At 45.1% G+C, this 26629-nt stretch overlaps 1 long non-coding RNA gene across 2 annotated transcripts in view; it reads left to right on the top strand.

Moving 5' to 3' along the window:
* The window catches only part of LOC144828282 (uncharacterized), a 90954-nt gene that overhangs the window by 17513 nt on the left and 46812 nt on the right, over window positions 1-26629 (top strand). For both annotated transcript variants that reach the window (XR_013610411.1, XR_013610412.1), the window contains exon 2: window positions 8818-8983. This is a non-coding gene — a long non-coding RNA (uncharacterized LOC144828282). The remainder of the gene's footprint in view (window positions 1-8817; window positions 8984-26629) is intronic.

The raw sequence follows: 26629 nt of genomic DNA, 5'->3' as shown, positions 1-26629 counted from the left end.
GGGGTGCAACAGGGTGTCCTTTGGAATTGCTAATTGTGATTCGCAAATTGAGATTGTCTTCTCATTCATTCCTTTGGGCCTCTAGGCCCATAGGAATGAATGGGGAGGTATTCCTTAATTGGGACTCGCAATTTGCGCGTCGCAATTAAGGAATTCTAAGAAATTGCTATTTTTTAAGTGATTTCTTGGTGCATTCCATTTTGCAATTCCTTAATAGCGAATCGGTATTTTCGCTATTAAGGAATCGCAAATTGGGTTGTTGATGCATCTGGGGGTTAGTGATGCCTGATAAATATCACGCAGGCTTCTGCGCCACGGAACGTCGCAAAAAATGAGTCATTTATGAGGCCCCTAGAATTCAATCTTGTAATTGTGAGGTCCGAAAACAAAAGGAATGGCATTAATTTGTTAAATCGCTGAGCCTATGGGTGAAAGCATATAACGCAAAATAAATACATTTGCAGAATAGATGAAAGCCTCCATTTTTAAATAAGTCACAATATCTCACCTCTTCTGTAAAGCACTTACTTGCTCACTTTCACACTCGGGAGCATTTGGTAACAGTGTCACCAGCAGCTTGTCTGATTGCTCAGTAAACACTCATGCTTAGTTTAAGATATAATACATAGGTGAGGTTTTGCCGCTTTAATGTTAACACCATGGGCCTCATTTATGAGGCCGTGCGTCACTTTTACGCTGCTGGTGCGTCACTTTTCATGACGCACCAGTGGCATAAAAAATGCACCTTGTTGCGCCATATTTACAAAGTGACGCATCTAGGTAGATGCGTCACTTTGTAAACCCCTGCGCCACATTATACCTGCGCCAGGTATAATGTATGCAGGGGGCGTATTAACGCAAGAAAGGGTCGTAGAAGTGACGCAGTGAGATCTATGTGATTTCACTGCGCCACTTCTAGGAGACAAATGCGTCAATTTCTTACGCCTGCCTCACAGCAGGCGTAAGACTGACGCAGGCCCTTTCACATGTGGCTTGCCCCATGTGTAAGGACACATTGCTGGAGTTGAGTCACTTTTGTGACACACTCCAGCAATGCGTCACTTTTGCGCCACACAGATACGTCTGAAATACTGACGTATCTGTAACTCCTTGCACAATGATGCGTCATACTGTAAATATGACGCATCATTGGTGGTGCAAGGAGGGCGCAGTGAAAGATCGAAAGATGCAAGGTAATTGCTTGGTGCCCAGCGCTTTACTTGCAATGCTGAATGCACAACCCCGAAGGTATGAATGCCTTTAGTGTTGCCCCCTGCAGGTTGATGTGTACAGCTGGGGCATGTTGCTTTATGCACTCAGGTGACCCCATGACACTCCTTCCCCTTAGATAGAAATAATGACTCCCATAGTCCTGGAAACCCTTACAAATAAAATAAACAAGGATACTGCAGCAGAGAGGCCATATGGAGGAAAGGGCGAGTGAATGCGTGTGTGTATTTTTACTTTAAACAAATTGAGGCAGATTTACAAGCCCCTTACACCACGTTTGCGTCACTTTAAAGATGAGGCAAAAGTGGCGCAAGGGGCTTTTAAATCTGCCCCATTGCATTTTGTCATCCTCCAATCTGGGAGATGTTTAACTGTGGTAATGAGAGGTAATGTCGCTGTCTCATTTGTGGAGCTGTGAGGGGACTGTTAGCTCCAGATCCACTTATTGTTTTTTTTTTGTAAACACGATGCACACTTTTAAAAAGGCCTAACACCCACGAACAATGATGCTACGAGTGGCCACAGCTAAGGCGTACTTACTTTAACTTTCAAATACAACACTCCATTCTTCAGTGACTCATGTTTGCAGGACACAACTGAGGCGCTATTTTAATTCTGCCCATGGCGCAGTTGCACATTGAACATTTTGGGGCAGATTTGCAAGAAAATGACGCATCTGTAGAGATGCATCACTTTCCCTGCGCCACCATGCAAAACCCTTGCGTCACCATGGATGCGCCGTATTTACAATACGACGCACCATGGCGCAAGGATTGACAGATGCGTCAGAAATTCTGATGAATCTGTTGACGGAAACGTCACACATTGCTGGACTCGTGTCGCAAGCACAACACAACTCCAGCAATGCGTGATGCGGCCTATTCTCAATACATTGGGTCATTCTTACGTTTGCTTAAAAGCAGGCGTAAGGTTTTGACGCAGTGGTGTACTAGACGTAACGCAGGGATATCTTGTACATTCCACTGTTTCACTTTTACGAGGCTTTCATGCGTGGGAACACCTACCCTGCATACATTATACCTGCCGCAGGTATAATGTCACACAGGGCTTTACAACGTGACATAATCTCCCTAGATGCGTCACATTGTAAATGGGCCGCAACCTTTCCTCCACCACTGCATCACAATAGTGATGAAACAATGGCACAAAATTGGCGCAAGGTGTTTGTAAATCCGCCCCGAGTGCTGCAGTATTTTAGGCAGTAAGATACAAAGCAACTGTAAAAAAAACAGCACTTGTTTTAGCACCACATGCTGCCTCACTGGCGTCACTCTCACTTTTCAACACTTCCAACATTTTAGATTAATAGACATTTGACAGGAAATCTTAAGGTTATGAGAATTCTTGTTCTACCAAAGGGAATAACATGACTGGATAGAAGGCATACCATGAGTGGGGTTTTTGGCGATCGTGTCAGTTCTTCCCCGCAAAGGCCCCCTATAGGTCGTGGTTTAGTGGGGTGCCGGGCGTGGAAGAGTCTACACAATCTCAGGGCATTAACATTAGATGCTGCACCCATGATCTTTCGGCAGCATCATAACCTTTCCAATCAATCAAATAATATATTTTTTCATTGATTCTCTTAGCATCTAGGATTCGGTTCACCTCACACTCCAGATGATCATACACAATAATCGGAGGAGGTTTGTAATCTTTTCTGGTTCCTGGATGATAACGATACGTGAAAAACTAGGTTAATAGAATAATCAACTGGCAATGATAATCAAACTGAAACTGGGTTCAAAATCTTTTCAATAAAACGAGGTTGTAATTTTCTTGGTCCATCTAAGTGTATATTTCGAGTGGATAACCAGACTACGTCTCCAACTTTATAAGGTGGTTCAAGTGTCCAATGTTAATCTGCCTGTGTTTTAGCAGTGATTTTACTTTTTGCTAAGAAATTTCTAGCTTTTTCCAGAAAATGCTGTAATTGTTTATTTGTTCAGATACTACTGGCATTATATCCTGATGAGACGTTAACTCGGAGGCGGTGACCAGTCATAAAATAAATAGGTGAACATCCTAAAGCTGAATGTATACTATTATTGTATGAGAATTCTGTTAATGGTAAAACTTCATCCCATTGTGAGGTTATGGAGGCTAGAAAACATTGTCAAGATTGTTGAACATACTGGTTAACCTGTTTCAGTTTGACCATCTGTTTGTGGGTGAAACGCTGATGACAATGCCACCTCAATTCCAAATTGTTTACATGGATTTTTCCAGAATTTGGAAATTAATTGTGGGCCCCTATCGGAAATATTTTAACTCGGAAGTCCATGTGATTTGACGATATGTTGAATAAAAATATCACCAAACTCCATTGCAGTAGGCAACTTTTGTAAAGGGATAAAATGACCCATTTTTGATAATAAATCAACAACAACAAGAATAGTTGTATAACCATTTGACACAGGCATATTATAGATCAAATCAAGACTAATAGTGTGCCTGGGATTGGGGGAATAGAAAGTGGTTGTAAAAAAAACTGCGGGCTATGTGTTGTGATTGATTACGAGCACAAATGGGACATTTTTTGACATAGTCTTGGATATCTTTTCTGTTAGTTTTCCACCAAAGGTTCAAGAACACAATTCAGCAGTCTTTTGTATACTGAGATGACCAGATGGACTAGAGTCATGATGCCAAGTTATGATTTGTAGCCATTGTTTTTCAGATAGAATAAAGAGATTTCCTTTATTCAATAAAAATCCATCAGAAAGTGAATTGTGTTTTTCCTGTAATCATGTGTCTAAGTTGTTTGACTGAGATTCAGCTTTTAATTCTGTCAAAAATGAATCAGATTGAGTGACCGCTACTATCCTGTCAATTGGAATGATATTTTGTCCAGATTTCCTCTGACCTTGTGATTCCTTTTCATGTAAACTGGAGAGTATATCGGATAGCAATTGTTTATGCCCAGGTCTACATGTAATTAAGAAATCAAATTGACTGAAGAAGTGTAACCACCTCATTTGTCTTGTGTCAAAGCTTTAATAGAAGTAATGAATTGTACATTTTTGTGATCTGTATCTATTGTCACTGTATGTTTGGCCCTAGGAGATGATATCTCCACTCAGTAAAAGCATCTTTTATTGCTAAAAATTCACGTTTGGCTTTGGTATAATTCTGTTCGGCTGCCAGTAGGTGAGGTGTAAGGGTTAGTGGAAACCTCAGTCTTCTTGACCCCAGAATGAGGTTTCCACTAACCCTTACACCTGACGGGGTCGAAACATAGACCAGACCACACCATTCCTCTAAACATAGGAGAAAATAAATGGAATAAAACAAATCCTATGTTAAAGAGCAATATGGAACTACTGATCTAAATCAGACTGTAAAGGCTGTACTGAATTTCATTGTGATTGTGTTATGGTCACAACACCTTTACCCAGTCCCCACACTTATCCCATCACACTTATCCCACCTAACTACTTCCTTTTCTTTATCACCGAGAGCGCGTTGGTACACAACAATGTAAATAATATGGTATAACCTTGTGACTGATACAAGTTATATATATGATTCATTTCCAATCAATTGATGTATATGTTTTTCTTCAACGTTTTTCTGATTCAATGAATTGATCTATATGTTTTTTGCAAACTTTTTCGATCTAAAGATTTCCGGAACTTATTGATTGATGCTAAGTTTCCGTTCTACTATGTGCTAAAATAAAATATGCACTATATCAATGGACCGGTTATAATTTGAGATATGTTATGTTTATATGTGACATTTGATGCTTTGAAAAGAAATAGACTCTGACCACTTCACACGTACCTGTGTAGCAAGTTATGACTTTACATTTTGACTGCACCAGACGGTGGTACCACTAGTCAGGAGCATCCAGGCACCAGACTTCATGGTGCAAGAGCATAATGGTGCTGTTCGGTAAAGGTATATATCTACTGGGGGCAGGGGGCACTTAGCACAATGTGTGCTCACACCCAGAGGGCTCCAAGACAATTGAGCACAAATGAATTTCACACTGAGAGGGCTCTGGGGTAGTTCAGCAGCGTGGGGGCTCACACCCACTGGGACCTGGGGCAGTTCAGTAGCGCCGGGGCTCACAACCCCTGGGCAGCTCAGCAGCACGGGGGCTCACACCCACATGACTCCCGAGCAGTTTAGCAGCGCCACCCTCTGGTTCATCACTGCCTCCCTCTGGTTCACCACTGCCACACTCTGGTTCACCACTGCCATCCTCTGGTTCACCACTGCCACCCTCTGGTTCATCACTGCCACCCTCTGGTTCATCACAGCACCCTCTGGTTCACCACTGCCACCCTTTGGTTCACTACTGTCACCCTCTGGTTCATCACAGCACCCTCTGGTTCATCACTGCCACCCTCTGGTTCATCACTGCCACCCTCTGGTTCATCACAGCACCCTCTGGTTCACCACTGCCACCCTCTGGTTCACCACTGCCACCCTCTGGCTCACCACTGCCACCCACTGGTTCACCACTGCCACCCTCTGGTTCATCACTGCCACCCTCTGGTTCACCTCTGCCACCCTCTGGTTCACCACTGCCACCCTCTGGTTCACCACTGTCACCCACTGGTTCACCACTGCCAACCTCTGGTTCATCACAGCACCCTCTGGTTCACCACTGCCACTCTCTGGTTCATCACTGCCACCCTCTGGTTCATCACAGCACCCTCTGGTTCACCACTGCCACCCTATGGTTCACCACTGCCACCCTCTGGTTCATCACTGCCACCCTATGGTTCATCACAGAACCCTCTGGTTCATCACAGCACCCTCTGGTTCACCACTGCTCCTTCTGGTTCATCACAACACCCTTTGGTTTATCACTGCCACCCTTTGGTTCATCACAGCACCCTCTGGTTCACCACTGCCACCCTCTGGTTCATCACTGCCACCCTATAGTTCACCACTGCCTCCTCTGGTTCACCACTGCCACCCTCTGGTTCACCACTGTCACCCTCTGCTTCACCACTGCCACCCTCTGGTTCATCACTGCCACCCTCTGGTTCATCACAGCACCCTCTGGTTCACCACTGCCACCCTCTGGTTCACCACTGCCACTCTCTGGTTTACCACTGTCACCCTCTGGTTCACCACTGTCACCTTCTGGTTCATCACTGCCACCCTCTGGTTCATCACAGCACCCTCTGGTTCACCACAGCACCCTCTGGTTCACCACTGCCACCCTCTGCTTCACCACTGCCACCCTCTGGTTCATCACAGCAACCCTATGGTTCATCACTGCCACCCTCTGGTTCACCACTGCACCTTCTGGCACATCACAGCACCCTCTGGTTCATCACTGCCACCCTCTGGTTCATCACAGCACCCTCTGGTTCACCACTGCCACCCTCTGGGTTCACCACTGCCACCCTCTGGTTTACCACTGTCCCCCGCTGGTTCACCACTCCCACCCTCTGGTTCATCACTGCCACCCTCTGGTTCATCACTGCCACCCTCTGGTTCATTGCAGCACCCTCTGGTTCATCACAGCACCCTCTGGTTCTTCACTGCCACCCTCTGGTTCACCACTGTCACCCTCTGGTTCACCACGGCCACCCTCTGGTTCATCACAGCACCCTCTGGTTCATTACAGCAGCCTCTGGTTCACCACTTACACCCTCTGGTTCACCACTGCCACCCTCTGGTTCATCACAGCACCCTCTGGTTCTTTACAGCAGCCTCTGGTTCATCACAGCACCCTCTGGTTCACCATTGCCACCCTCTGGTTCACCACTGCCACCCTCTGGCTCATCACAGCACCCTCTGGTTCTTTACAGCAGCCTCTGGTTCATCACAGCACCCTCTGGTTCACCACTGCCACCCTCTGGTTCACCACTGCCACCCTCTGGTTCATCACACCACCCTCTGGTTCACCACTGTAGATCATGGGGAGAAAGCACACCTGTCCAGCCTCAACTGAGACAAATCAATTCGGGGCTGGTTAATGTGTTACTGAATTTGAGCTTTCAAGTCCAGCACCTGCTTCCTTATCTGTAAGTGCTTCCTGTTGTGGTTTACTTTTTGTGACAGCCTGGAGCATTGTGCCATAGTTGTAACTATTCTCTGACCCTGCTTTGAGGGTCAGAGCAGAGTCAGAGAATAGTTGCAAGTAGGCAACAACTCTGGAGGCGCCGCTCAGGAAGCACTTACAGGGTTACAGCAGGTGCCCAAGTTGAAGTTAATTTCTTTGTAACCATTTCGTAAATGGTTACAAAGAAAGTAGCTTCAACTTGGGCACATGCTTTAACCCTGTAAGTGCTTCATGTACTTCAGTTTTGCAAAATCCGTTCCGCTTGCGATTTCGCAGAGTTTTCTGCAATTTCGCGAGATTCGCAGGTCACAAAATTGCAGAAAATCAGCAAATTCCGCGAGCGGAACGAATTTTCCTCCCATAGTTAGGTAGGAGTTACTACAGTAACTTGAACGTTTGAGTCAGATTGTTGTGTTACTGGATTTAAGGGGGGTAAAGGTAGTAGGACCAAATTTAGGCGGGGTCAAGATAGGACGTTTGTCAGGGCTTCGAGGATCTCTCCATTGCATAAATCCGGTTTTACTTTTCAACAATTCTTCTCTGAGCAAATGATTTTCTTGCTTTAATTGCTGCATCTTTAACTGGAGATTTCTAAATATTTCTGAAACACCAGAGGAAGTATCGGTGAGATCCATTTTTGTTGATCTTCAAGAAGAGCTATATATGTGACTTGAACTTCTGTAAAGTTAGCCACTCACCTGGTCTCCTTGCTCTTCTTTAACTATGAACAAGCCCCAATCTCCCTGGAAGCTCTTCAAACAGCAGACATAATAATATACTCCGATGTCTGGAAAGCCCCCAGGAGGAAAGGGGGATGGAAATAAAAAGACAATTTCTGGAATCTGTTACTCAGGAAACCCAGTTGCCTTGTCGCAAATTCTTCTCCACATTGTGATGGATGGGTGGTCTCCAAACTAACTGCGTCCTGAATTAGTCAGAATTATCTAAATAACAACAACCATATTAAGATATGTTATAACAAGAGAGAAACACTTAATTAAGTTCTATATAATGTTGTTTACAAGCCAATGTTTTACGTAAACACTCTTAGCTGTTCCTCTACAAGTTTAAAACATTTTCTATTAACAGTGCGTTTAGATCCCATGTCCTGAAAACAAGAAAGACACAACAATTATTATTTAATTTTTTTAAATAACCCACTATTCATTTGCTTTTATACGTATCACTTTTATGGTTTTCTCTCTCATATCTTATAAGTCTGATTTCCTTTCTTAAGTGGTAATTCTTCTTACCACTAAATACCGTAGGTTGATTTATTTATAGATCCAGAGACAAATGTCTTTACATTGTAGATGCACATAAATAAAATTCGGAGATTGTACTTAGTCTCTTGTATAATGAAGTTCGTACTTAATCCCTTGGTTAATGCAGTTTGTTTGATATTCAAAAGTTTGCAAGCAAGAGCCTGTGTTGCCTTTTTAAAATGAAAGTTGATAAAACAACTCACCGATCTTTGTTGTGTTCTTTCAAAGTTGTAATGGAAAATCACGTATCTCTTTTGTTTATTTTCATTGCAGGGTCGATGATCCGTAACCGGACGATGCAGCTCTTCAGTGCCAGACAAGAAGCTCTACCCCAGAAACAGGAGGCCGGCGAGAAGTCAAGAGGAGTAGCAGCAGCCGAAAACAATCCGGGAATCCAAAACACGAGAGGAAACCCAAGACGCGATGTAAGGAAGAGCAGGTAAGGGCTTCGAAAGGCGTATCATCTAGCGTGACCATCACTCCGCTCGCGTATCATCTAGCGTGACCATTACTCCGCTCGCGTATCATCTAGCGTGACCATAACTCTGCTCGTGTATCATCTAGCGTGACCTTTACTCCGCTCGCGTATCATCTAGCGTGACCTTTACTCTGCTCGCGTACGCCGCGTGAGTCCTCTCGTTGATTTACGCGTGCAGTTATTTAAATGTTTACCAGTAACACGTGAGCACTTCTCCACTTGTTGTTCTAACATGTGTTTTAAGATTGTGACAGTTTAAACGTGCTAGAAATGTCTTTGCCTACAACGGCAATTTAACTCATGTTAATTTTCTGTGTCTGGCAGTTTTTCTTGCTAGAAAAAATACCTGTTGTTAATACAGTTTAACAAATCCTAACATCATTAATAAAATAAACATGGAACTATTCCCGGTAATACAGTGCAACAAGGAGGTTCAGAGAGAGTAATGTGCCAATTATGACAAGAAATCTTAAGGATATGAGATTTCTGATTCTACCAAAGGGAATGACATGACTGGATAGAAGGCATAGCATGACTGGACAGAAGGCATAGCATGAGTGGATAGAAGGCATAGCATGACTGGATAGAAGGCATAGCATGAGTGGATAGAAAGCATAGCATGAGTGGATAGAAGGCATAGCATGCGTGGATAGAAGACATAGCATGACTGGACAGAAGGCATAGCATGACTGGATAGAAGGCATAGCATGAGTGGATAGAAGGCATAGCATGACTGGATAGAAGGCATAGCATGACTGATAGAAGGCATAGCATGAGTAGATAGAAGGCATAACATGACTGGATAGAAGGCATAGCATGAGTGGATAGAAAACAGAGCATAACTGGATAGAAGGCATAGCATGAGTAGATAGAAGGGATAGCATGAGTGGATGGAAGGCAGAACATGAGTGGATAGAAGGCATAGCATGAGTGGATAGAAGGCATAGCATGAGTTGATAGAAGGCATAGTATGAGTGGATAGAAGGCATAGCATGAGTGGATAGAAGGAATAGCATGAGTGGATAGAAGGCTTAGCATGCGTGGATAGAAAGCATAGCATGAGTGGATAGAAGGCTTAGCATGCGTGGATAGAAGACATAGCATGACTGGATAGAAGGCATAGCATGAGTGGATAGAAGGCATAGCATGAGTGGATAGAAGGCATAGCATGAGTGGATAGAAGGCATAGCATGAGTGGATATAAGGCATACCATGTATGGATAGAAGGCATAGCATGAGTAGATAGAAGGCATAACATGACTGGATAGAAGGCATAGCATGAGTGGATAGAAGGCATAGCATGACTGGATAGAAGGCATAGCATGAGTGGATAGAAAGCATAGCATGAGTGGATAGAAGGCTTAGCATGCGTGGATAGAAGACATAGCATGACTGGATAGAAGGCATAGCATGACTGGATAGAAGGCATAGCATGAGTGGATAGAAGGCATAGCATGACTGGATAGAAGGCATAGCATGACTGACAGAAGGCATAGCATGAGTAGATAGAAGGCATAACATGACTGGATAGAAGGCATAGCATGAGTGGATAGAAAACAGAGCATGACTGGATAGAAGGCATAGCATGAGTAGATAGAAGGGATAGCATGAGTGGATGGAAGGCAGAACATGAGTGGATAGAAGGCATAGCATGAGTGGATAGAAGGCATAGCATGAGTGGATAGAAGGCATAGCATGAGTGGATAGAAGGCATAGCATGAGTGGATAGAAGGAATAGCATGAGTGGATAGAAGGCATAGCATGAGTGGATAGAAGGCATAGCATGAGTGGATAGAAGGCATAGCATGAGTGGATAGAAGGCATAGCATGAGTGGATAGAAGGCATAGCATGAGTGGATAGAAGGCATAGCATGAGTGGATAGAAGGCATAGCATGAGTGGATATAAGGCATACTATGTATGGATAGAAGGCATAGAATGAATGGATAGAAGGCAGAGCATGAGTGGTGTTTTTGGCGACTGTGACAGAGCAGATTTGTTTGACCTTTTTTGGTCTACAAGGTATTGCCGGATTCCTGTTTGAGTTTCAAATATCTGGTCTGTATTTTCTATGTTCTTTTCTACGACTGGTAACATAGAATCCATGTTTCTCTGCAGAGACTGGATGGTACTTGAAATAGAGTCTTGCCTGTTTGAATATTGTGGCATGTTGAATGACGGGAATCCAGAAGATTGTGAGAGACTTTGTGTGGCTTCTGTAAGATTAAATCAGGATGGAGAGGTGATAAATGGTCTATTTCTGGAAGAGTGAAGTCAGTAGCTGGAATTTGTAGAGTTCCCTCCAGCTGTTCTGTCCAGGAGTATAGGGGGAGTGTTCTCGCACTGGCAACAATTCCACAGACTCTGTGGGTGTTGCAGACTCTGAAACTTTAGTAAGGTCTGGTGTCTAATTACTTTCATGTGCTACTTCCTTAGAACAGTATAAGGCATTGGGTTCTCCATTCTTGCAGCTAAATTATCTGTAGCGATAGTTAGCTCTTGGGAGCTTCCCTGTTCGATTGAAGCTGATAAATCCCATGGGCCTCATTTATGAGAAGTGACGCATCGCTGCGTGAAAGCAGCGATGCGTCACTTCTCAGTGCGCACTCCTTGCGACATACCTGATGCGTCATATTTAATGTATGACGCATCATGTCGCAAGGAGTTACAGATACGTCAGTATTTCTGATGTATCTGTAAGCGCAAAAGTGATGCATTGCTGGAGTGTGTCACAAAAGTGACGCAACTCCAGCAATGCGTCCTTTCAGATGGGGCAAGCCCCAGGTGAAAGGGCCTGCATCAGTCTTACGCCTGCTGTGAGGCAGGCGCAAGATTTTGACGCAACGGCGTCCTAAAAGTGACGCAGTGAAATCTCATAGATTTCACTGCGTCACTTCTACGACCCACTTGCATACATTATACCTGGCGCAGGTATAATGTGGTGCAGGGGTTTACAAAGTTACGCATCTACCTAGATGCGTCACTTTGTAAATATGGCGCAACAAGGCGCATTTTTTACGCCACCGGTGCGTCTCAAAAAGTGATGCACCGGCAGCGTAAAAGTGACGCACAGCCTCATAAATGAGGCCCCATGTTTTCAAAGTAATGGTGAAGACATTTTTAATTACAGTTTTCTCTGTTGTTGCCCAAAGTAAGCCACTTTGTGAATGCTTTTTATAGGTGCTTGTGCTGTGCCCAACTTTTTCACATGTACTGTGTGGACCGTAAGCTTTAGTAAACCATACTGTTTTGTGTATGGATAAATACCTTGTTTTAGCTAATTTAGGAGCACTTATATGGCAGCGAAAGTAGGACTAAATTAAGCCAAACCTACCCACGACGCAGACTATCTTATACATATGTAGAGAATGGTTCTGGACCTACCTTGGATGTTGACAAGGAGATGGTAAAGAGTGATTGTTTCCTTCTTCTTGAAGAGTTCCATCATTATTTTGTTCTGATCCAGAGTAGAAACAGTGCTCCCTTTTGATCTGCTCTTCTAATCATCGGTTACGTGACCGAACGAGTGGAAGCCCTCAGGGATTTTTAAAAGATAGTCAGGTTCCTTGCAAAATGTGGAAGACCAGGGATCCAATATAATGATCCTAAGACCAATATGGAGGGTGAGGCCATGGTGTAGCCGTAGTTACCAACTTAACTGGTGAGGGGCGTCTTAAAGGGTAAAAAACCAACAAAGGACACTATTTCTATCATAGGGTGCAAACAGTCACCCATGCACAAGGGTGCAAAAAATCACCCGTGTATTTGAAAGAAAAGTCAAAAATAGAAAGAGGTTCTAGGTGAAAGGGACCCACTAGTGATGTGAAAGAACACATCGTGTCCCCTATTGCCCTCAACACCCCAGCTGGGGTCGTGCTTCATCATTGGGTGTTTGCTCCTTGTAGGGCCAGCGCTGCAATTCCCTACGGGTCTCCCGAAGGGTCTCTTTATCGAAGATCTGTTCTAGGACTGACGGATGGTGCATGCGGGTGTGTGGGGTGGGGTTCCAATGAGGGTGAGAAACGTGCATGCCCAGTGATAAATAAGTTAATAAAGGTTAAACATGCAGCAAATGTTTAAATTGTATACCCGTAGCAGACTCAACTGCTGATTAAAATCTTGCCCCTACGGCACACTATGCTCGGGTGTCAAAAAGGTCATAGGTCAACATGTGTCACCTTAAGGGTCATTGGCGCTTCTTCAGGATCAGAACTATAAAATAAAAGTGCACGTGAAACAACCAATTAAAAAATACCCTCTAAATCAATCAGGGCGGGCAGTGACCCTGTATACCTATATTCTGGGTGCAGCTGCATGGTGAATACCACTCCTGATCAAAACCTAACACTGCTGAGGGAATTCATCCTCTGGTGATAGCAATGATAGCCCGCACATTATCGGGCTAGAAAACAAATTTCACCTGGGTGCTGTCTCCTTTACACCTACCCCATCCATGCGTCTGCCGGTAGTGAGCGTCTTCAAGGGTGGCACAAGTGGATCAGTGACTTGGAGGAGCCCTCCAGCCCGCTCCTCCGCTTTCTGCAGTGCCACTCGCCCTCTTATCGCTGCGTGGCTCTTGTACCACTTTAGCCTCTTACACTTTGGTTGTCAATGTGTCCTGGTGAAAAAACGTGGCCGGCGTGGCTGTCACGGCTGTTGCTGTCACGGCTGTGGCTTTAAAGCTTTAAGGAAATGGTCAAAATAGGAAAACTGTGAAATGTCTCCCTATATTTGGACCACCATTAACAGGTTGAATTTCTGCTCCTTAAGACGGGCAAACTGGCGCAGGATGTTATTTTTTAGTAAATGGCTTTTGTATCAAACTCCAGCTGCCCTGGCCAAAATGTACCCCAATCAATCAATCAATCATGACACTTGTATAGCACACTACTCACCCGGAAGGGTCTCAAGGCGCTTGGGGGAAAAGGGTCCGCTACTGCTCGAACAGCCAGGTCTTGAGTTGTCTCCTGAAGGCGAGATGGTCCTGGGTCAGCCGAAGGTGGATGGGGAGGGAGTTCCATGTCTTGGCCGCCAGGTAGGAGAAGGATCTGCCTCTGGCGGTGGCTCTTCGGATGCGTGGTACGGCGGCGAGGGCGAGGCTAGTAGACCGTAGCTGGCGGGTGGGCGTGTAGAAGGTCAGGCGGTCAATGAGGTACTTGGGGCCCAGGTCGTGGAGAGACTTGTGTGCGTGGGTGAGGAGCCGGAACGTGATCCTCTTGTTGACGGGGAGCCAGTGCAGGTCTCTCAGGTGGCCGGAGATGTGGCTGCGTCGGGGGATGTCCAGGATGAGTCGGGCGGGGGCGTTCTGGATGCGCTGGAGTCTTCTCTGTAGCTTGGCTGTGGTTCCAGCGTAGAGAGTGTTTCCGTAGTCCAGTCGGCTGGTGGCGAGTGCCTGGGTGACCGTCTTCCTGGTTTTGGTCGGGATCCATCGGAAGATCTTGCAAAGCATGCGTAGGGTGTGAAAGCATGATGAGGAGACGGCGTTGACTTGTCTGGTCATCGAGAGTGAGGCGTCCAGGATGAAGCCCAGGTTGCGTGCGTGGTCTGTTGGCTTGGGAGTGGTGCCCAGGGCGGGGGGCCACCATGAGTCGTCCCAGGCGGAGGGCGATGGTCCCAGGATGAGGACTTCCGTCTTGTCTGAGTTCAGTTTCAGGCAGCTGTCCTTCATCCACTCGGCGACGTCTTTCATCCCTTCATGTAGGCTGGTTCTGGCGGTGTCGGGGTCTCTGGTGAGGGAGAGGATCAGCTGGGTGTCGTCAGCGTAGGAGATGATGTTGAGGTTGTGTTGGCGTGCGATGGCTGCAAGAGGTCTCATGTAGACGTTGAAGAGGGTGGGGCTGAGTGATGATCCTTGCAGTACGCCGCAGATGACTTCGGTGGCCTCGGATCGGAACGGGGGGAGGCGGACTCTCTGTGTTCTTCCGGCAAGGAATGAGATGATCCACTCCACTCCAGTGCCTTCTCTTGGATGCCGATGTTGCTGAGGCGTTGAACTAGGGTACGGTGGCAGACAGTGTCGAACGCTGCGGAGAGGTCCAGGAGGATGAGTGCCGCTGTTTCCCCGTTGTCGAGCAGAGCTCGGATGTCGTCGGTGGCTGCAATGAGGGCGGTCTCGGTGCTGTAGTTGGCTCTGAAACCGGACTGCGAGGGGTCGAGGGATCCGTTCGTCTCGAGGAAGGCGGCAAGCTGTCTGTTGACGATCTTCTCGATGACCTCAGCAGGAAAAGGGAGGAGCGAGATGGGGCGGAAGTTTTTGAGGTCGGTGGGGTCCGCTGTTGGTTTCTTCAGTAGGGCGCTGAGCTTGGCATGCTTCCAGCTCTCCGGGAAGGTGGCGGTGTTGAAGGAAGTGTTGATGATGTTCCGGAGTTGGGGTGCGATGGTGAAGTCAGCCTTGTTGAAGACGTGGTGGGGGCAGGGGTCGGTTGGAGATCCGTAGTGGATGGTGTTCATCGTGCGGGCTGTGTCTTCGGTGGTCACCATGGTCCATGTGCGGAGGGTGGTGGTGGGGGGCGTTGGTTCGACGGTTGGGTGCGTGGATGGTGCGCCGAAGCTGTTGTGGATGTCGGCGATCTTGCGGTGGAAGAACGAGGCGAGGGAGTCGCAGAGATCTTGTGACGGAGTGATGTCGTTGTTGCCGGTGCTGGGGTTGAAGAACTCCTTGACGATGCTGAAGAGTTCCTTGCTGTCGTGGGCGTTGTTGTCCAGTCGTTCCTTCAGTGATTTCTTCTTGGTGGTGCGGATAAGCTGGTGGTGCTTGCGGGTGGCGTGTTTGAGGGCGGTCATGTTGTCAGTGGTCTGGTCGAGGAGCCAGGCTTTCATGAGGGTGCGGCAGGTCTTCTTGGAGTCCTTGAGTTCGACGGTGAACCAAGATTCCTTCTTGTTTCTGGGTCTGCTGGGAGGGTTCTTCAGTGGTGCGAGGTCGTTGGCACAGGCGGTCAGCCACTGCGTGAATTTGCGGGCTGCTTCGTTGGGGTCCGTTGTTCTGGCAGGTGGGTTCTGGCTGAGGGAGGTGGTGAGCTGGTCGGCGGTGATCTTGCTCCAGCTTCTGTGGGGAACCTGTTGCGGGTGGTGGTGGGTCGTGGTTCTTCTGAAGCTGAAGTGGACGCAGCTGTGGTCGGTCCAGTCCGGTGGAGTGGCTGAAGGTGATGTGCTTGCTGGATGAGAAGACGGGATCAAGCGTGTGGCCGGCGTAGTGGGTGGGGTGTTGACCAGTTGCTTGAGTCCGAGGTTGGCGAGGTTGTCCAGCAGGGCGGCGGTGTTGCGGTCCTTGTTGTTCTCCAGGTGGAAGTTGAGGTCCCCTAGGAGGATGTAGTTGGTGGAGGGGAGGGCGTGGGGCTGAGGAAGTCCGTGACGTATTCGCTGAATTGTGTGCGTGGTCCCGGGGGCCTGTAGACGAGGGTGCCTCTGAGGGTCGTCTTTGGGTCGGTGTGAATCTGGAAGTGGAGGTGCTCGGCGGCGGCGAAGGTGTCGTTGGAGTCGGTCGTGATGCGGATGGTGTTCCTGTGGACGATGGCGATGCCTCCTCCGGTCTGGTTGGCGCGGTTCCTCCTGATGATCTGGGGAGACAATCAGTCTTCCCAATGTTTCAGATGTCTAAATTGTCCTGCTGCAAATTGAACTCATATTATGCTCCGCTGTCCAAAGATTGATGCATTCTGGGCAGAGGTTTTTGTCTATCTTGAAAAAGATTGTAATTTGCAGCTCGAAGTAAATGACAGGTTAATTTTATTTGTATTTGATCCGGACCTTCAGTTTACTGATCCAGTAACTAGATTTCTCTATATAGCTATGGCGATTGCGATATCACTGATTTTCCGAAACTGGAGCTCCGACTCAATCCCGTCAGTTTTGGAATGGGGGTGCAAGATGAGAAGGGTTAAGAAAAGCGAATTCACCTTTGCTGTAAGAAATGGGGATCTTACTAAATTTAATAAAATATGGGGCACGAGATTTGATTAAAACAAAGGAAAGGACGTAGTGGTTAGCTTGTTTGGTGGAAGGCTAAAAATGTGAATTAAGACTTTGTTAAATGGTTACTTATTTATCTATCTATTTATTTATTGTGTAAATGTTTACTCAAAGCTTTTTCCATGGGAATATGATGCTTTCATACTTGATTTGCTATTTTTATGAAGTGTATAAGATGTAAACAGAGACTATGACTTAGTGTGATTTTTTGTATTCCAAATAAAATTAACTCTGCTGTTTTAAATGGTGTGTTATGTATATGTTTTGTTATCAACCTTGGCTTCAATAAAAAATTAAAAAAAACTAAAAAAAAAACGGCTGTGGCTGTGACGGCGGTGGCTGGAGTAGCAGCAGATGGGGCAGAAGCGGATGCCAAAAACCCTGTAGGGTGGCGGGAGTAGCAGTGCAGCGAGTCACAGCAAATCTCCGCTGGTTTGCCGAGAGCCACCAGGCATGGATGATTGAAAACGTGAGCAGCAGAATCAATTAGATATCAAAAGTTATGTTCATGGCAGCCCATAATGCAGGTGCCATGCTCGGTGTTACCATAAAGCATGATGGCTGCGTATACAAAAGTTATAGAACAGCGGCCCATGAAGCGGCGCTTTGGTTAATTACTAAAAGGAAAGAAAATGAGTAATCCCCAAAGAAAAATATAAATACCAACAATGTAAGGAAACTGTAGTTGGCTGGTGCTTCTGACTTAAAAACAAAAGTGATGTATTGGGAACACCGGCCAATAGGGAGCCAACAATCTGTAGAGTGATTATAGGAGGTCTTGCAGACAGTGGGTGCATGCTGATCGTCTCAGCTAAAACATAAAATAAGTGGTATGCCAGAGTTCTGTCAGTGTTTAAGGAGAACAAGGGAACCCAAAATGGTGGTTAAGAACCCTGGGTTTCAATATTAAATTATGAACAATGGTCCTTAAAAAATCATTTAGAACAAAAAGGATAGATATAGACCATAGTGGGTGCTATACCTCACGGCGTCCAGCCGGACACATAGTTTACTCAATTGAATGTTTCAACAGTTAAGAGGCAAACAAAAATAAAGTGGGATTCAATCCTTTTTCCAGTACATCAGAACAAAACTAACATACAAAAAGACATTAAGATTTTCAGGCGGTGATGGCCGTGTACAAGTTTCTAGGTGCGCTTGTTGCCACAGCGCACCTAGAAACTCGTACACGGCCATCACTGCCGCGACCCAAGGTATTACCCACGGATATCTCCAATACTGCCCTCATCTTAGACATTCTGCAGCACCACAAACTGTGGCACTGACCACGCGTTGTGTATACTTTATATGCGGGCTCGCTGCAAGCCAAGGGACCGATTGTGCCTCTATTGTTCGTGCTTATTGTGGAAACCGATTTTGAAAAAGAATTTATCACCTAATTAAGGCAGCACCTTAAAATTCAGGCATGTTAATCAAACCGTCCTGATGATGATCCCATTATTCTTTTAAAATGGATCGAAACGTCGTTGACCTATGGAATAGTTTCACACAGACAACCATTGTATTCTATTTGGGTGATAACTATTATGGACAGCTTGTTTTGTATTTTCATTTACTCAAAGCTGCCTTTTCCTTTGGTTTTTTGCCTGAAAATCTTAATGTCTATTTGTATGATTGTTTTGTTCTGATGTACTGTATGCAGGATTGTATCCCACTTTTTTTTGTTTGCCTCCTAACTGTTGAAACATACACTTGATTAAACTATGTGTCCGGCAGGACACCGTGAAGTATCTTACCCACTATAGTCTATATCTATCTTTTTTGTTCTAAATGATTTTTTATTGACCATTGTTCTTAATTTAAAAGAGTTCTGTCAGTGGCAGGGTGCTCAGATTATATGTTTACCCTTCTCTCTAGTTCTTTTTACGCTTCTCCCTACTTTCTCATACCGCCACATGCTTTACTAGGTTTCCAATGTAGTCTCTTACCCCCTGTGACTGCTGCTTCAGGAGAGACCTCAATCCCGCAGATTCAGCAGAACTTCCCATCAATTGCAGTGTCTGCTTACCTTCCTTGATATGCAAATGTGAATATGTCTGGGTGGGGGTCACCTTACTTTCGCTGCAGTCTAGTTAAAAATACCAATCAGCTCCTATCTGGATCGCCAAAATGTTCCTTGAACATGAAATACCTTGAAAAAAACAAGAGGGCTTTGCAAAACAGGAACAGTTCTTTAACCCCTTCCATGCTCATGACGGAACGGTTCCGTCATCAGCGTCGGTGCTCCGGTGCTGATGACGGAACATTTCCGTCATGAGTCAATATGATTTATTACCCTACAGCACTGCAGCGAAATTCGCGCAGCACTGAAGAGGTTAATTAAACAGCGTGGCCAGGAGAGCAGTTACAGGCTTAAGGTCTGAGGACTGTCTCAATTTACAATCGGTCTGAGATGAGTTTATATAGAGTATATCCATTTTGGTAAGGAAAGTGAACCTCTGTCTTTTAAGTCTGAAATGTATGTATTGGATGAGGAATCCAGGTGGGCCTTGACCTTTCATGGACACAATTCAGCCAGTGGGTAACGTGTCCAGATGTCCAGCACAGGGGACACGTGGTCACTGTTTGTACTGTGTGTGCTGATTAGCTATGTGTTCCTAACTAGGTGTGGCGCAGCGGCCAGGGTGGCAGCTCCAGAGCACGGGGCTCACGGTTTGATTCCTGGCCCTAGTGGCAGCTCAGCTCAGCACTCTGTGACTCTGGGCAATAGCTTGCTTAATCTCCCTGATGGCCCCCGGAGCCTGAGACCCTTAAGGGTGATTAGGTAGCGCTTTACAAATACCAGGTTATTTATTTGTTTATTATTATTATTATTATTATTTATTTAACTTTTCTATAATCTGACAGTCGTGGCTGCTAACTGCAAGCAGCAGTGAAGTGGTTGGGGGAAAAGGGGAAAGGGGATCGGGCAAAAATAACATGCCTCTCCTGCGGCCTCTTCTTGGGAGAAACAAGAAGCAGGATGCTCCAGGGCTCCCACACTCCCCACAGCCAATCACAATGCTGCGGTGCAGCGTTTTGATTGGTCTGAGTGCTGTGACACATGCGTAGCCAGGGGCTAGAGAGGTGGGCATGTTCTTGTTGCAGGCTGAAATGCAGTGTGCATTGAGAACAGGGAAAGTGCGCAGCACTATTTTGGGAAGCGCAAAAGGGCTGACCAAATAGTCACTGCACACTTAGTAGTGTTCTACCACTCCTCCCCTGCTCTGCACCCCCGCCCTGCCCCCTCACACAAGCTGGCGCAGCAAGAGGACAAAATAAATTGATAACATTACATTATCATTTAATTTTTTTCTTTATTTTGCTGCTTCGAGGTAGTGAGGCGACGCTCCTCTGCCTTAGAGGAGGAGCCGCCAATGGAATCTGACTATGTGGTATATGGGAGCGTGCATACCTCTCCAGCCAGGTGTGTTTTATTGGGGCCAATCTGCCTGGACCATTGCGGTGTTGCTGCACCCATCTGTGGAAATGATCTTGGATTTCGTGTTCATACCTCTTTATCTACCAGCTACTTGCTACCCCACCTGTGACCTCTCCATCAGTGACCTTCCTCCTGAGCTTCAGAGTCTGCCTGACTATGTATTTCTGAGTTGGGTTTGACGCGGAGTTCATAACGGGCACATTTGTCAATATAGATGCTATTTCACTTCAATGCATGGATGTATTATTGTTCATAATGACATTGATTTTCTCAATATTAACACACATCAAGAACAGTCCTGCAAGAGAAGGTTTATATATATTTGTAAGGTACTAGTGAGCTCGATTCTTGCCACTCACAAGTCAATGAAAGCTGCCCAGAGACACTTTTTTGACTGATGCAAAGGTGACTGCTTTTAAGAAAAAAACTAAATTTTCAATTGAAACAGCAATGCTACTGTCTGAAGAGTGTTTGTTCAGACACAGTGATTAATTTGAGCAGGTGGAGTCTACGGATACTCATTTTTGGGGACTCACACTTATTTTCTCATAAAACTTTGACCTAGAACTTAAAAGTGTGGGCTACACAGCTTCTCATTCATTGAGTCTTAGCGCCTAGAAGGAATATGCTTAGTAGTGTGTGTTCTATAGCACATTGGTGGTATAATGCTTCTGACACGTTGGGACATTAATTGATCTCAAATTAAAACAGTTGAAACAGGTCCCACCTGAATGCGATTCATTGGATACCTGAAAGATATTACACTGACCTGATTCTTGTGGTCGCCATTAACACGCCACCAGACAGAGCTCTGGTTGATGAGAAATTGTTGCCCAGGTTGTGCCGTGAGATCTAATTGTCCAACTTTAACAACTTCCAACTGATAGATGCCTTTCTGAACCCAGTTCAGGATGTCATACGTTGCTGGTATTTGCCCTTTGTCATCAAAAAATATAATATGCCCAGCAGCAGTCTTAAAATGTATCTTCTGGAGGAAACTGTTCACCTGAAACACAAAGCACAAGACCAGAACGTCACGTTCAGGTCAAACAGTGTGGCTTCCATTTTTGTGATTTGTTATAGTTGACAACAAAACAAAGGATGATGTCAGCATTCAGGTGTGAATTCTAGTACTAATGCACATGTCCAAAGAAATACAGGAAATGGACATGGGATACATGGAGATGGCTGACCATATAGTTGATATTCCAAAGTTGGCAGCAAATGTTTGTGGCACACATATATTGAGGGTCAGAGTATTGTCTGATATAAACATGTTTACAGCATTATCACTCTTTTAGAGTTACTATTAGAAAATCTACACCCAATGGGACAATCATTTTGTAAATAATGTTCAGTATACAATATGTCAGCACTGGTTGAGGGGGCCACTGAGCAGGCTGGAACTACTGGGACACAACTGTCAGGGGTGGATATCTTTTACTACTGCTGTCCCACAGCATAACCAAGCTCTGCAGCTGGATCAAGTACAATCTTTTTTCTCTGGAGCAGTCACAGGCTTCTCGGGTATATTAGCTTGGGAATTCTCAGGCATCAACCCTACTCTACCGCAGGAAAATAAGATTAACATTCAGCCCAGTGCTTCTCTTTGTCAAAATAAACATACCTTCTTCACAGAAAGTACAGGATCAAATACACGTCACTAATGCATGAATGTCATGTTTACACGAGCAAATCTTGGTGTTTTCAGGAGCCTTTCTTAATTAAACCAGTGGATGTATGACGTTACAATGCATACTTTTACAACGCATACCTTTACAATGCATTTTTTACAGCGCAACATCCTTTACAACGCATTCCATTACAACGCATGCCATTACAACAATTTTTTAAAAACTACCTTTACAACGCATTCCATTACAACGCATACTACCTTTACAACACATACCATTACAATGCATACCATTACATTGCATGTATGGTAAGTATTGGATAGCGTAGGGGTACAAATTACTATTCTAACTCCAGGGGGATGCAACAGTAGGGTAAGTGTTGGATAGAGTAGGGGTAAAAAAAACTATTCTAACTCCAGGGGGTACAACAGTAGGGTAGTGTTGGATAGTGTAAGGGTACTATGCGTTGTAATGGTATGCGTTGTAATGGTATGCGTTATAATGACATGAGTTGTAAGTGTATGCGTTGTAGTGTCATGCGTGGTAATGGTTGTGTTGTAATGGCATGCGTTGTAAGGGATGTTGCGTTTTAATGACTGCGTTGTAATGGTAGTGCGTTGTAAAAGTTGCATTGTAAAGGTTGTTTCCCAAACCAGTTATCCCCTTAATCTGTACTAGTGATTGGCTTTCCCTTGGCCTCTGACCCTCAAGCTCAGAGTTTGAGGTAAGGTTTATGATTGCAGATTGCATTCCACTCGGTTCAGTCTTAGTACTCAGTTTCATGGCCCTAAGCCCATTTAGTCTCTCATGCAGGAGCAGCACTGGACTGCATTCCTCCCTGCCATGGCAGCGAGATTTCACCATTAGCATGAAGCTTCCAGGCAACGCACACCAGTCTTCCCAGAAGCAATGTAGCAGCCAGCTACAAACGGCAGAGCTCAGAGGGTCATGGCATGCCCAGAGGCTTCTTTTCTTGACCGGCCCTCTTCCATGTAGCTGGTTGTGTATTGTAGCTCCTTTGGCACTTTTGAGGGTATTTGATGTACTGTGTGTTTCACTCAACACTCCAGTGAGTACTAGGCACCTATTCTTGAGTATGTCAGTGAGGTGATGATTATTCAGTGTGAAAGTTGTCAGGCACTATCTTGGGCACACAGTGCCTCGAGGTTAATACCTCAATGTTTCAAAAGTTTCCCCTGGAGCACCTCTCTTGTCACTTGGTCTTTAGGAATGCTCCTGACCAAACCGCCCACTGTTGGAGTGCTGTGGTCATGCATTCCACTTTTGTGACACACATGGGGGTCCGCAGATATTTTTCCAGGGGGCGGCAAAATGTTAACGTCATCACCAACCTCCGACATGATGTGTGCCAGGTGGGGCACAAGAAACACTGGGGCGCAGAACTGGGATAGACTCAATTAAATGCCAGGAATCCAGGGCATGTGACTGACCCTGCCACAGGCCAACAAACACCGCCTTTAGGGAAAACGCCAAACTTTCTGACAAGCTGCTTTATCTCTGTGTGCTAGTTGTGCAGACTTCCGGGTCCTCGATCCAACACCAATCAAGGCTGTCTTCAGCACCATTCGATTTTTATCAGAATACTTTAAAACAGCCTATGATTAAAGCACCAGATTAAATAAACTGTATGCACAGTGTATGTTAGGAATTATTTGTAGCACACATATTTACCAATATTGGCTTCTTGGTGCTAGAATTCATGATAACTTTTATCCAAAGTTAAAGCACAACATCAAAGTTAGTAATAAATAATGCATTAATCACACACGCTAGAGATTCGCCAATGGGTGCTCCCTTTACTAGAATTCCCCGGGCATTGCTAAATTTTACACACATTCAATTAATTTATACAAAATAAAATGTATAGGTCCAAATGTTAGCTATATTTTTTAAAAGAAACTTAGAGTCCTTCTACGTGTAGTCAATGTCAAACTGACAACGTGCGCAAGTTTAGGGATACAATAATGACCAGCTCCCTTATGCGGAAGCCCGGCACCGTAAATGTGTGGCACATGCGGCGCCCGCAGCGGTGGCACATCACAGGTCCAGGGATGCTGAGTCTTACACAGTGGTCGAAGTGGGCGGGAATAAGCCAAGGATTGGATCTGTGGGTGTAGCCAGAGGTGTGGCCAGAATGCGCAGACATCCCAATTTTTAGTATTTGTTTGGCATTTCACTGCCCAGTTTAATCAACCAATGGATACAGATGATTATTTAAGGTTATAATGAGTTATTGACATTAAAATATATTCACAAAGTGGGATATGCTTCTAATCACAGAATGTACCAAATACGATAAAAATGTGGAAACATAAGCCATTCGTCTCCGAGCCATGGAGTTTCTGTCATCAGCACTTTTCCCTCTTTCCACAACAGCAGTTCAAATATGAATGGCAAAATATCCTAGTTTGCAAATGTTTTCTCTAAAATTATGGCTCTGCCATATTTGCCTCATAATGCAAGATCTGCTGCATGATCTGACCATTTAAACTAATAAATTGTTTGTAGCTCAAACATATCATAAGTTAATATAAAATGTGACTTGTTTTGCTGCGGAGTGGATGGCCTATTGCAAAGGTTGACTGGTCATCTTTCTCACTGCTGCGTTTGTATGTTACACTGGTACTAATAAGGCAAAATCTTTCCAGAGACTGTTAGCATGTGTACACACGTCAAAATAATAAAATATATGAAAATATACTGCATTACTCTGCAGCTTTTTTTTTGTGCATAATGTAGTCAACACTACGGCATAGTGTTGTCATCCATTGCTGCATAATTAATTCCAGTGGCCGCACAGCAGGCAGCACATGTTAAAAGTGCTTGTGAATGATGCAGGGAGACTGAAGTTTGCAAACTTAGTTTGGTGTGCGTGCTAATCCTGCATTGCCAATCCCTGGTGAGTTGCAGCTACTACTGCTGAAACAAGGCCAATGGAGGTACCTATGGGTGGGGCACTCTGGCCTCAAGGGCAGGGCCAGCCATAGCACTGGTGGTGTCCTGTGCATTAATGTTTATTAGTGCCCCCCACCTCTGCAATGGATTCCCTCACTACCACCCTTTACCTGTGCCCCCCAAGTCTCCGTAACCACTCTCTCTCAGATGCATTTCAATTGATTTACAGCGCCACACATACCATTGTAGGGTGTCAGAGCACTTTACATCACACACATTACACAGAGACAATCAATATGTGTGTGAATCAATGTATAGAAAATGTTACATAAGACTAAGGACTACAAGGTGTAGGAGTCACAGGACAACCATACTAGTAGCCCATATAGTTTTATAGTGATTGGTCTGGAGAAACACAATACCCGGAATTTAAAACGTAATACCATGGTTGGGGGTTCTCCTTGATAATCAGAATTGATTTCTGTCCAAAAGAACACTTTTTGGGTAGGATAATCAAAGACTGGTGGGGGGAACATAACGCTCAAATTTATACCTTGCAGTTTGTATGCAGCTCTTAGATGACAGTTAATAGCTCACTGTTGTAAGTTATTATTTTAACTTATAAACTGCAAGTAACTGCAAGTAACAAAAGGATCTCTCTGACAAAAGCAGAGCCCACTGCCCTAATTACATTATGTGCACTTTATGATCTGCATGGCGCATGTTCTTTGCAGCCGATACATTAACCCTCTGAGCTACCTTTCCATGAGTCAAAACTTCCACTGGACAAAATTCTGATCTCTCTCTAGGAAGAACATTAATCACCAGAGTCAATATGACATTTTTATTGTTGCCGAAAATTGCTGGAGGCCAGGAAGGAGGCAGAAAAAGTTTTTAAAACCATAATATACTTGCCAACATGATGCCTTCACCTAAAGTCAGCACCCGGTGCGGTCACACTGGTTTCACCGCCCTAGAGCTGGCCCTTCTCGAGGGTCCTGTGACCTCATTGACTGTTGTTCTAGGGTGTGCTGCTTCATAGGCCTGCCCGCAAGACTGGAGGTGAACTTCAGTATGGATAGTGGTGGACAAGCCTTGAAGTTTAACCTACACTTGTCATGCTAGGTCTCCACCTGCTGGTGCGAAGAAATCAGGACTTCTAAGGTCGTGCGGGCCTTCTAAGGTCTAGCATGTGATTTCTGCTCTTGCAGGAGAGTGGTCTGGTGGGCTCGTTATTAAGTCTGAACCTGGTTCCCAGTTCCAAATTCAGCAGCTCTAACCATAGTGCCACATCCTCTCCCCCACTAAACACCGTACTGCCCCACTGAGAAAAACTCCCACTGTCTTCAACTACAACCCAATTGTTGCCCTCTATAATCACCTGGATGCGGCTCAATTTAAATTACGCACTAGACAAGAGCAATATGCGGCCTACAAAAAAAAAAGTAACAACATCCTGGAAAAAGCAAACACTACTAGGGAATGCAAAATTTAGCAAACCATGTGAAATGTAAGCAGGAACAACATGGTTACCTTAATGCTTTGCTCACTATTCAGAAATCAGTGAGTGCTTTTGCCTGAAAAGTTAAGGACACGACTACAGGGCCCTGAATGGACCCATTTCAATGGCCATTTCTTATATCCTTAA

Source organism: Lissotriton helveticus, chromosome 4_1 (genome assembly GCF_964261635.1).
Source record: "Lissotriton helveticus chromosome 4_1, aLisHel1.1, whole genome shotgun sequence".
NCBI classification, from domain to species: Eukaryota; Metazoa; Chordata; class Amphibia; order Caudata; family Salamandridae; genus Lissotriton; species Lissotriton helveticus.
This window is presented reverse-complemented; position numbering and strand designations above follow the sequence as displayed.